Source organism: Alligator sinensis, unplaced genomic scaffold (assembly GCF_000455745.1).
Source record: "Alligator sinensis unplaced genomic scaffold, ASM45574v1 scaffold1205_1, whole genome shotgun sequence".
In the NCBI taxonomy this organism is placed as follows: domain Eukaryota; kingdom Metazoa; phylum Chordata; order Crocodylia; family Alligatoridae; genus Alligator; species Alligator sinensis.
Window position 1 is genome coordinate 397,369 of NW_005842834.1, and position 12,596 is coordinate 409,964.

The following is a 12,596-nucleotide window of genomic DNA, read 5'->3' on the forward strand; positions in this document are numbered from 1 at the left end:
TAAATACCTCCAAGGAAGGGGACAGCACCACCTCCCTTGGAAGCCCATTCCATATTTTGGCAACCCTCACTGCACATAATATTTTCCTGATGTCCAGTCTAAATTTTCTGTCCCTAAGTTTGTGGCCATTGTTTCTAGTTAAACCCAATGGGTGCCCTGGTAAAGATCGTATTCCCTATTTCCTGCTGTCCCCCCTGATGAGTTTGTAGACAGCCACAAGATCACCTCTCAGCCTTCTCTTGCAGACGCAATCGGTCCTCATAGGGTTTTTTCTGTAGGCCTCTAACCAGATGGGTGGCCCTCCTCTGAACCTTTTCCAGGTTATCTACTTCCCTCCTGAAGTGCGGTGCCCAAAACTGGACACAGTACTCCAGCTGTGGCCTGACCAATGCCACATAGAGGGGAAGTATCACCTCCCTAGACCTATTTGTGATGCACCTATTTATGCAAGAAAGTAGTGTGGTTAACTTTACTTATTACTTCATCACACTGGTGACTCATGTTCATTTTGGAGTCAACTATGACTCTGAGATCCCTTTCCACAGTTGTGCTACTTAAAATGGTACCTCCCAGGCTATAGGAGTGTTGATGATTCTTCCTCCCCAGGTGCAACACATGACACTTATCTTTGTTAAATTGCATCTTGTTCTGTTCTGCTCACTTCCCCAGCCAGTCCAAATCCTCCTGGATTTGCTCCCTCCCCTCTAGTTAGCTTACCTCCCCCTATAGTTTGGTGTTGTCTGCAAACTTGGACAGGGTGCTTTCTACCCACTTGTCCAAGTCACTAATGAAGATATTGAACAGTACCAGTCCCAGGACAGAGCCTTGGGGGACTCCTCTGCCCACATTTCTCCAGGTAGAAACCGACCCATCCACCACCACTCTCTGAGTGCATCCCATAAGCCAATTTTCCACACACCGGACTCCGTAATAATCTACATTGCAACTGTTTAATTTATTTATAAGAATTGGATGCAACACTGTGTCAAAGGCCTTTTAAAAATCTAAGTAAATAACATCTACCTCTATTCCCTCATCCAAGCATTTTGGGACCCAGTCGTAAAATGAAACCAGGTTAGTCAGGCAGGATCTGCTTGCTGTGAACCCATGCTGGTTGCCCCTTAGCATTATTTTACCTGCTGGTCCCCCCACAAATGTGATCCTTAACAATTTTCTCAAAGGTCTTGTCAAGGATAAAGGTGAGGCTAACTGCCCTATATTTACCTGGTTCCTCCTTCCTCCCCTTCTTGAAAATAGGGACCACATTTTCCCTTTTCCAATCCTCCAGGACCTGTCCTGAGTGCCATGAGTGCTCAAACAGTTGTGCCGGTGGATCCACTATGACTCCAGCTAATTCCCTAAGTACCCTAGGATGAAGATTATCAGGGCCTGTTGACTTAAATACATTCAACCCATCCAGGTGCCCCTTTACTAGGTCAGCACTAACAGTTGGTGGCAGATGCAAAGAAGTAATTTAGTAGCTCTGCTTTGGCCATCCTATCTGTTACCAGTTGCCCTAGTCCATCTTGAAGGGGCCCTATGTTACCCTGCGCTTTCTTTTTGCTTCCTATGTATTTAAAGAATGACTTTTTGTTATCCTTAACTTTCACTGCCAGCCTAAGCTCCATTTCTGCTTTGGCTCTCCTCACTGCTTCCCTACAAGCTCAAGCCAAACAGGTATACTCCTCTTTGGTGGCTGCCCCCTGCCTCCACAGCCTTTCAGCCTCTCTTTTCCCCTCCAGGCTCTCCTGGATTTCCCTGCTCAACCAAGAGGGTTTCTTTGCTTTCTTGCCCCCCTTTATGTGTATTGGGATGGTCCCTTTCTGTGCTTCCAGGATTAGTCCCTTGAGAAATGCCCACCTTTCCTAGACTCCCATCTCTCCAAGGCTTTTACCAGTCAGTCCCTCTCTAACTAATCTCCTGAGCTTGTTGAAGTTGGCCTTCCTAAAGTCTAGCACTTCCGCCCTACTAGTTATCTTCCCCACCTTTCTCCAGGTAGTGAACCCTATCAATAGGTGGTCACTGTCCCCTAGGTTACCTTGCACCTGCAGATCCCCCACCAAGTCATCCCCTGTGGCCAGTACCAAGTCTAGTAAGGCATTTCCCCTAGTGGGAATGCATATCTCCTGCGATAGGTGAAGGTCCTGTAAGGAGGTTAGAAACTTTTGTGAACGGGCAGACCTGGCTGCCTGTTTCTCCCAGCAGATGTCTGGGAAGTTAATCACCCATGACGACAAGGTCCTTTGAGCATGCTGCCTGTGAGAGCTGTCTCGAGAATTCTGGGCCTAACTCATCCCCCTGGTGTGGGGGGTCTGTAGTAGACCCCCATTACTAAGTCCCTTTCACCCTGACCCCCCCTGTAACCTGACCCATAGTACCTCAGTTTGCCCTTCTTCCTGGCCTGAATTAACTATGGAAGATGTATATTGCTCCTAAACATAGAAAGCAATGCCCACCCCCCGCTTTTCCCCACTCTATCCAGTCTGTACAGCCTGTAGCCCTCAATGTCCACTGCCCAGTCATGGGTAGGATCCCACCAAGTTTCTGTTAGCCCAACCAGGTCGAATTCTTTATTTGCAAGCAGGAGTGCAGATTCCTCCTGCTTGTTCCCCATGCTCCTAGCATTAGTATAGAGGCATCTAAACCCCCCAATAGGTGCCCTTGGTACTTCCCCATTCTGATGCTTAGCAGGGCCCTTGGTACTTACCTGGACTGTTCCAGTGCCTGGCCTGAGGTTCATCATTCCTGGCCTCTCCCTGTCATCAAATTCACCATCCACCGACAAACCTAGTTTAAAGCCCGGTGTAGGAGATTAACCAACCTGTAAGAGAACAGACTCTTACCTCTTCGGGAGAGATGTAGCCCGTCGTGTCCCAACAAGGCCTTATCCTGGAAGTGCAGGTCATGGTCAAGGAAACCAAACCCTGACACCAGCTCTGAAGCTGCGAGTTGACCTCTCTAACACAATTTCTGTGGTGCTGTCCTCAACTGCTGACCAGTAGGATGGATGAGACCACGTGTGCCTCCGGTCCTCTGAGCCTGGCTCCCAGTGCCATGTAGTCACTCATGACCCCACCTGGACTACTCCAGGCTGCGTCATTCATCATGAATGAGGACCATGGGATAGTCAGAGGGCCTAATCAGGTCTGGAATCCTCATTGCGATGTCTCAAATCTGGGCTTGGGGCAGGCAGCATACCTCCCATACCGTGGGATCTGGGAGACAGATGGCTCCCTCCGTTCCTCTGAGGAGGGAGTCACCCACCATTGTGGTGGGAGAAAACTCCCTGGGGTTCATTGTCTAGCTGCATAGGAACCAGACAACCACGGGTAAAGTTTTACTGCTGTATATTTGCTCAAGCAATGACCATTAAACCAGCAAAGAGGCAAAATGGCCCCCCTTCAAGGGTGAGGCGATCTTTTATACTTTTTACAACAAAGCAAGACTATAGGGTTAACAAAAGCAATACTTGGGCGGTGCTTTACAAATCTTCATAACAGCATATTTCTATTAAGCTGAACTAGCACTTTTTAAAAGCTAAAAGTTAAGTAACAGTAACATTATGATATGTTAGCAAGAACTTGCAGTAGTAGATACTTCTTAAGGACACGATCACTGTACTTAGAACAATGGCTTCTTTGTCTTATCTTGTTCTTTGCTGTAGCTGATTTTACAGCACACAGACACAGATTCACTTGCTGCATTTTACTCAGAAAATGCTTAACACAGTTAAAATGATTACTTGACACAAACAAAGGCTTAGCTATCATTCTGCCTTGTGGTCAGCGGCATTGCTAGGCCACAGGTCATGCCTTGTATTCAGCTGCAAAGCTAATACTTCTTAATAATCCAAATTATTGTTAACTTAACAGTATGCTATCAGAAAACTATTCTATTTCAGGGTAATAACAAACATGCTCACTACACCATGATGACCCAACATCTTCTCCTCCGGCTGCACAGTTCTCTCTTGGCTTGCTTGGTGGTGGGAGTGGCCTCCACTGCTGTGCTCTCTGCCAGTGATGCCAGGGCCTCATATCTGTTCCCCAGCTGCAATGAGGGAGTCTCCCTGGCCTTGCGATGTCTAGCCACCGAGGTGACTGTCTGCCATCTGGCTGCATTGACTCCCTCCTATGTCTCCTTCCCTCCAGGCATGTGAACCTGCAGAGAATGGAAGTACCCATTAATCTCTTCCTCAATCACCCTAATATGCTACAGCCTGCTCACCTCTGCCTGGAGTTCCCTCACTTGCCTCTCCAGGGCCTCAATCCAGGCACATGTGGGACAGGTGACTGGAGTCCCAGCCCTCCCACTACCCCCGGGCCCTCGAGGGCCCGCCAGGCAACCCCTAAAGGCAGGGGACCCGGGTGCCATTGACCCACCCAATGGCTCTATCTGGGTGGAGGCCTCAGTGGATCCCTGGGCGGGAGACAGCATCAGGGCAGCGTCCCTCGCTGCACTCAAGTCACCACCCCCATTAAAGATCCTCATGTGCACTCACCTGATGACTCTGACAACTCTGTCCAAAGCCGCTGACTCTGACACATGGTGTCTCAGGCCCCTCCTGCTCTCCCTCCCTGTGCAAACTCCTGTGCAAACTCCGGCACACCCTTGAAGAGCATGCCTGTTTCCCCAGACTGTTCACTCGGCTCGGGAGCATGGCTCCCATCTGGCACGTCTAAGTAGGGATGGGAGGGGAGGAAAACCCCTACAGCTGGTCCAGCTTAGCTCTCCCTTCCCTCTCCCTGCCTGGCTTACCTTTTTGCTGCTGCTGACTCCTTGCTGCTCCGCTTGGTGGGGTCGGGGGAGCCAAGGGCACACGTGCACACACGTGCTCACTTCAGCATTCGGGTCCCGACTGGCACGGTTTGAACTTCCAGTACCAGTCAGCGAGGGCTCAGGCTGCTCGGCGCATGCGCAGAAGAGTCAGCTGGCAGCCCCTCCCCCTGGGGGAACCCTGCTCAGCCCAGCTCGGAGCCTCCCCTAACTGGGACTACCAGTTTGTGTGAAGATGACTAGTAATATTAAGCTGAAGTTAAAATTACTCAAAAATAGTTACTTTTATAAAGGGCTCTCTCATATTTTTAATTTTCAGCATGTTGTACGTGCAAGATATGGTGAAACTAAAGGGAAGAGTTCAGGATGTTTTACTTGTGTTTCCATATCTTCACATATCTATATTTCTTTTAAGTATCACTTTAAATCTGAAATTCCTATGTTTGCTATCCTTGTAAATTGGTATACTTACATTTTGATTGTAATACTTTCTCTTGAATTTGTACTCTGAAGATATCGAAAGTCCAAAATCAAGTTATCTACACAATCTTATTTCCTTGAAATGCAAATTTATATAGCCCATTAAATAGTTGCAGTTTTCTATATAGCCCAGTGTACATGGTGCTCAATCAGTGACATGTAATTAGGTGTGCGGAAATGTAGTTCTCACCTTCTGGGACCTAGTTTGACAGCCAATGCTTATTTCAATATCTGCACCTATATGTTGTACCTCCGTTCTTGCCCACCACGACTTGAATTTAAATTAAGTTAGGGTAGAAAGCTTCTCACAGGTTGAGATCTTCAGGTGAGATCAATGGCTGCTTTGGGGTTCCTACCTCCCCTTTACCCTGTTCTTTCACCAACCAGATGTTACTCCATAATTAGCTCAAAGTCCTTTTACACAGGTTCAATGTCAATCACTATAATCAGTCAGTTAATGCAGTCAGATCTTATCACGAGATAAAAAAGAAACCATACTGTTTATGGCGTGACTACTAGTGCTGGTCCTCCCTGGCTAGCCTGCTCCTGTACCAGTCTTCACCAGAGTATAGGCAGGACTGCCACTGCTGGTCTTCCCTGGCTTGCCTGCCTTCATGCTGGTTTTCACCAGTGTGCAGACAGGACTGCCTGTGCCAGTCTTCCCCAGCTTGCCTACCTTCAGCTGACTGCCAGCTCTCTTTTGAAGCTGGCTCCTTGCTTCCAGTCAAACCGGAAGCAGCTGGATGCCTCTCCACGTGCATCCAGCACACGCTTTTAAAGCATGCTAGAGGCTCTCCGGGCTCCACTCACCACTCCCCCACTGCTGTCAAGATGTTTGCCAGCCAGTAAGCAGCTTCCACAGCCCTTCCTGGTCCCGCCACTTTTTTCTCTGGGTCCAGCAGTTCCCTTCTTGCCAGTCCCTGTTCAAGTTTCTCTGGGAATGTGGGAGGCATGCTCCCACACTCACTTTAAAATATGCCCCTGTATGGATTTGTAAGTTTCATACCTGGATTTGCAGATAACTAAATGTAAATAACCTCCAACCTTTCCTGATGCATATTTTTCATTTTCTTATCATCCATTTTGTGCAGATGCTCCTAGTTTTTTCTCCCTGCACTTCCCTTGAGTGTTTTTTCTCACTCCATTGTTGGCACACTTCTGATATTTGTAGACTCCTATCTTACCTCTTCATCTCCTTTTCCCCTGAGCTATACATATTTAGCTCTTTCCTCACATTTAATTTCCTTTAAGCCTTTTATCTCTTGGTAATATTTATCAATATACTACATTTGGAGTTACCCTGTGTAGTGTGGCCACCTTATTATAAAATAAGTCAGTGTTTCCCAACCAGTGTGCCATGGCATGTCCAGGTGTGCCACAGCATTTTGGGCTGGAGCCATGCCCCCCACCATTCCCCCAACCACCCAGATGGGGAGCATGGCTCCAGTTAGTGATTCAAGTGACGTGCCACCCACTCCCCACTGCTCTGTGTTTAGCCATGCGCCACCCCACCCCACCCCACATTCAGCCAGTGTGCCATGGGGTGGGAAAGGCCATGTAAGTGTGCCATGTGGTGAAAAAGGTTGGGAAACAGTGAAATAAATATTATAGAAATGGAGAAAATTATAAATCAGTCAGAATTATACGTGGACCTAGGTACAGTAGTTAATGAAAAATATTAAAGAAATTACTGTTTAGAATTTCTCAGCTGTTTAGAAAATAGGAAGCTTATTGAAGGTTTATTGGACTATACGCAATACAAACAGAAGTTACTGATGTATTTGAATTCATGGTTCATGAAAATAATAGAGACAAATATTTAAATGAAACAACCAGTGTTTGTTCACAATATTGAGGGAGTACAGAGGTGACTCTTGACCTGTATTGTGCCCCACCTTAGGTCTTGCCCTAAGTGCTGTTCACCTAAACTGGAATAAGTAACCCAACATCTATACCTTTTTGGCATTCCAATGGTGTTAGGAAAAAAATTTTAAATGATAAATGTATCAAGTTAGCAGAGTAAAAATGAATATTATATAATATTGAATTTACATTATGGAGAAAAAAGATTAATAAACTTGAACATTTTTTGGACCTTGCAAATTCTCCAACTCAATATGGACAGCAAACATCCCAAGATCTCTGGGCAGTACTGCAAGTCCATTGTGCCATGAGCAGGACTGCATCCAGAGTGGGTGCAGTGGCATGGCTTCACCTCCCTTTCAGACTGGACCAGGTGCAGTTGGAGAACTCAGACTGGTGGGGCAGGTGGAGCGTCCCACAGGAGATGGTGGGGAGAATGTGGATCTGTTTTGTACTCAGTGCAGCCATGCAGTCAATCCATGTTAGCACACTCCAAGCCTCACCCCAAACCAAAGTACCCCAGATATTTTTTTCTTTCTATCAAACACTGTTTGTAAATGTGGTGTGGTGGCAAAGATCCAAGAGTCTGAAGTTACACAGTTCAAGCTATGGCTTCTTCCTGAGCTGCTGCAAAACCTGGCCCACACTCTGCTATCATAATCCCAGAAGGCCAGGGATGCAGCATCAGGAACTGGGAAGATGGATGAATGGTCAAAGAAATCTCAAGCCATGTGTTTTGAAAAGCACATTCTGCCAGCATGTAGCTGCAGAAATCATGACTGGGTACAGAGTGGGCAGCTCTTCCTGCATGTTAGGCAAGAGTCAGGTCAGTGGTAGTTTGGATCATGATCCAATCTGTGACAGAAATTGATACTGAACTCTCAAGTAGCCTGTGAGCTAGCACTCTATAATCCAGAGCAGCACTCTCCTCTCCACTGATCTCTCATATCTGTAACGAGCCTAGGCCCAGCTGAGGAGGATTCAGCACCAGCCCCCAACTGGAAATAATCATGGAGTAGGCTCAGTCATCCCTCAGGGCTACCTGATTGGCTCCATTTAGTGACCTAATTTTTCAAACACAAGTAAAACATTCCTTTCTCTAATGGGCTGGCTACCTGTGGGCATGTCTACTGTGCATTTTAAAGTGCATCAGCCTATTTTAATGCACATTAAAGCATCACTATACATGCTATTTAGTTAATATGCATTAAAATAGGCTAATGCACATTAAGCGCTGCTTAAAAACCTTGGGGTGCCTATACATGAGTGTGGAGGCTGCTCCAATGTGCTGTAATTATAGTGCATCACAGCAGACTCAATTAATCTGGTAAATATCACATTCCAGCCAGTCTCTGTGTGATGGGGCCACCTCCAGGGCTATTCAAAATATGGGCCTGCTCACCCATCCAAAGCAGTTTGCCCCCCTGCCTCTCCTGCCACACCTTTGATGTAACAGATAAGTTGTTTCCAAGGTGGGAGGCTACCCGTTTACTGCCTGATGCCAAGGGCATAATACACTGCCCCAACCTCCCCTTTACCATGCCTCATGCCTCACAGATGGCATCCAAATCACTACCCCGGTCCCTAACTCTGACGGTACTCGTTGGGCTCTGTGCCCATCACTCATACTGGGCTTCTTGCCCCTCACACACACTCTGGTCTCCTTGATTCTGGATTCCTTGCCTCTTCCTAGGCTCCATGCTTTTCCCAAAGACTCTGGGCTCCTTGCCCCACTCTGGACCCCCTTGGTCCCACTGACCTCCTTTCTGGGTGTTCTTCTGTTGGGATGTCTCCCTAGCCTTTCCCCTCCATGGAGTACCCACAAGGCAGTGAGGGATGAGGATTTACAGTGCCCCATCCTCACCTTTCACTAGGGAGGCACAGGTGTGGCATTTCCTGGAGACTGTCCTGTTACAGGCAGCCCCACCACACTATCCAACTCCAGCAGGGTGTAGTTTTAAGTAATTCCCCAATGGACCAGGAACCTCCTCCATCCCTAGAGTTCCTCCCCTTGACCTCCAGATGTTCTGGGAGCAGCAACTCCAGCTGGTGATATTCTCTCTCTGGCTCCCTTCAGCAACTACTAGCTCAGGTCTGAGGGCCTGGGTTTAAATTGAGGCTGCTCAGCCCCTTCCTCCAATCCAGGAGCCTTCCTGCAGTCACGTGACTTCCTCACTAGTCTGCAGTGCACCTGCAGGCTGCTCCACATCCTGCTTAAACCTCTTAAAGTGTCAGGCATTGAAGGTGCCCAGCCATACTCTGTTATGCTTTAATTAGAGCAGCTTTTATAACCTCTCTAATTAAAGCACCCCTTCCCCCATGCCATCCCCACAGTACGTGCAAAAGTGCCCATGCTCTTTAGTTAATGCACATGAAGGCAGGCTAATGTGCATTTTCGTAGTACCTCACAATGGAAATACATGATTTAATGTGTATTAACTAAAATACTTTAATGCACATGTAGACGTGCCCAGTTAGAGGTTTTTGGGGCATTTATACACATACTTTTTAGTTCTCAGACATGCTGGAGATCTGCTGCCTGCAGTTGTATAAGCTGTGAAAGGTGCATCAGCAAGGAGAAAATAGCACTGGTGCACTTTTGAACTAAAGCACCTCTCCAAGGTGTTTTAGTTCAAAAGTGCACGGACGCCATTTTCTTTGCACTGGTATGAATTTTGCCACTTATTCAACTGCAAGCATTGCAGCACCAGGTGCTTTTCAAAGTGCTTAGTGCTGCGGCATTTACACATGGAAAAATGCCCTTTGTTAGGACTTAGACATTAAGATTAAATTGCTTTTAAATATTTAAATTTTAATCATTTGTTTGATATGCCTTATGTAATGTTTAGTCAGTTATCTTTTCTGTGTTTTGTTTTTGAATTTGCTATTAAAAATTCAGACATTATGATGTATTTAATTTTGGTGGGACTGGCTCTTCAAACCTTTTTTGGTTCCTAGAATCCATCTGAGGGTCAACAGCAAAAAGAGGGCCTAACTGACAACAGGCCTTTATAAGCAGTGAGCAGTAAACTGTCTGGGTAAAGACTGCCATATTATGCCCCTACCCACTTGGAACTCCTTGCTGAGACCTGATTCTAGTTCCTGAACTTGGATCCTGACCTTGGCTTCTGGCTCTGATTCTCCAATTCTGACTCCTGACTTGGGCTTTGCAACCCTGACCTTAGCTTCTGGCTTTGGATCCAAAATCCTGACTCTGGGTCCGGACTTCAGTTCTCTAAACTTGACTCCAACTCCTTGGTGTAGCTTCTCAGCCCTGTACCCTGATTCCCAGCTTCTGGGCCCTGCCATCACCACCCAGATGACCGTTTATAATTGCCCACACCTGAGCCCCTTACAATAACATGCCCACCCTTTCTGCAACTCAGAGTCATCTGGCATGACTGTGTCCACCAGTAGAAGGAAAGCATAAAGCAGTGGAGTGCCTCATACAGAGGTGAACAGACTTCTGAATCTAGTTTCAGGGTCAGCTTTATCAGGCTCACACTGGTGAAACAGAATGATTCCTGGAATGACAGGCAAGAAATGTTAGGGCTCCTCCCATGCACTTGCCACTGCCTTAAAAAGTGTTGAGAGCCTTCATTCCTACTAAATGGCTCATGGGTGGACCTGTAATCTAGGAAGTGAAGGAATCATGTATGTACCATGGGGAGAGTCAGTAGATGGAATGGGAAAGACTGTAAAATGTCTTATAACTTGTAACTTGCAACAGATTATCCTGCTTTACTCAACATTGATGCGGCCACAGCTGGAGTATTTCATCCAGTTCTGGGCACTGCACTTCAACAAGGACATGCTAAGGCTCAAGAGGGTCCAGAGAAGGGCCACCCATATGATCAGGGACTTGCATGGCAAGCCACTTAAGGAGAGGCTGAAGGATCTCAGACTCTTCAACCTAAAGAAAAGAAGGCTGAGAGGGGACCTGATTACAGCTTACCGCTATATCAGAGGCATACATCAGAGGCTCAGTGAACAACTATTCACCAGGGCGCCGTGGGGGAAAATGAGAAAGAACGGCCACACACTCCTGGAAGATAGTTTCAGAATGAACATTAGGAAAAACTTCTTTACGACTAGAGTGTCCAGACTATGGAACAAGGTCCCCCCAGAGGTGTTGCAATCATCTACCCTAAAGGTCTTCAAGAAAAGACTGGACTGTCACCTGGCTGCAGTCGTCTCACCCCAGATGTCTTTCCTGCTCATGCAGGGGGCTGAACCCGATGATCCTTTGGGGTCCTTTCCAGCCCTATGATTCTATGATTCTAACGTGTAACTTGAGTGGTACTCCAAGATGTACCCCCTCTCCAGTTGAAGGGATCAGAGCAGGTGCACGAGCATTGTGGGAGGTGTAGGGACCCTCCTTCCCCTATAGAGCAGAGCCAGATCACCAATAGGGACTTAACCATACACCTTTTAATGAGAGAAACAGTGGTGGGAACAATATATATATAAACCAGGGGGTATAGGGGACACTACAATACCCTGAGGGGACAGGATTCAATAAAGGTTAGGCATTCACATTCATAGACATATTCATCCAGTTAACAAAAGACAGGTTTAACAAAGTATAAAATGCAAACAACGCAACAAACTACACTGTTTGACAAAATATAAAATGCACAAAATATAAAATGCCAAATAACAAGAGATATAGGGCGTAGGTACCTGGAGTGGGGAAGAGGGAAAACATAATGCCCCCCTCCACCCCGACAAGAATTTCTCCCAGTGTTACTTCACTCACCCCTACTTGACCCAGCTGGAACTCGGATCTCCCACATGGTAGCCAGAAACTCTACCACAGCCACCACTGCTGGGACTGCTCCAAGCTGCTAGGACTTTTGACCTTCTGGGAGCCCCTGCCTCATGTCCAGCTGCCCTGTCTCTTGCTGGAGAAATGAGCAGAACTGGGAGCCTCTCAGGTTGCTGCACAGTTTCTTGCTGGAGCCTAGCGGGGAATCTCTCCTGCCGGTCGCAGCCTCTCACTGGGGATCCTGGCGCCCAGCAGGGAGCCTCACCTGCCAGCCGCATGCTGTGCTGCTGAAAGTTCAACCGCTGCCTGTGGGTCCCACTCCTTCAGACTCTTCTGGGGCAACTGCTCCTGCCCTGGTGGCCCAGCTCTTGCCAGCTCTTTCAAACTCCTTCCTCATCATCCCTCACCAGTCTCTCTGAGTCAGCTGCGCTGCCCCTTTTATCCCTCTCCTGGTGACCCAAGGGGCCAATCAGGGGACATGGATGGTGAGTCTCCAGGGCCTGATTGGTGAGGAAAGGGAATCCCAGGCCCTCCAATAATTTTTTACCCTTTCAAAACCCCTGGGCCAGATCACTACCAGCTAGCCCGTCACACATGTATGAGGGATCACCTCTCGGCAAAACTGGTCAATTGTCAATTGTGGCCTTGGGCCCACCACAATCCACTGGCTGGGGAATTGGCTCTGTGGGTAGACCCCGAGGGGGGGCAA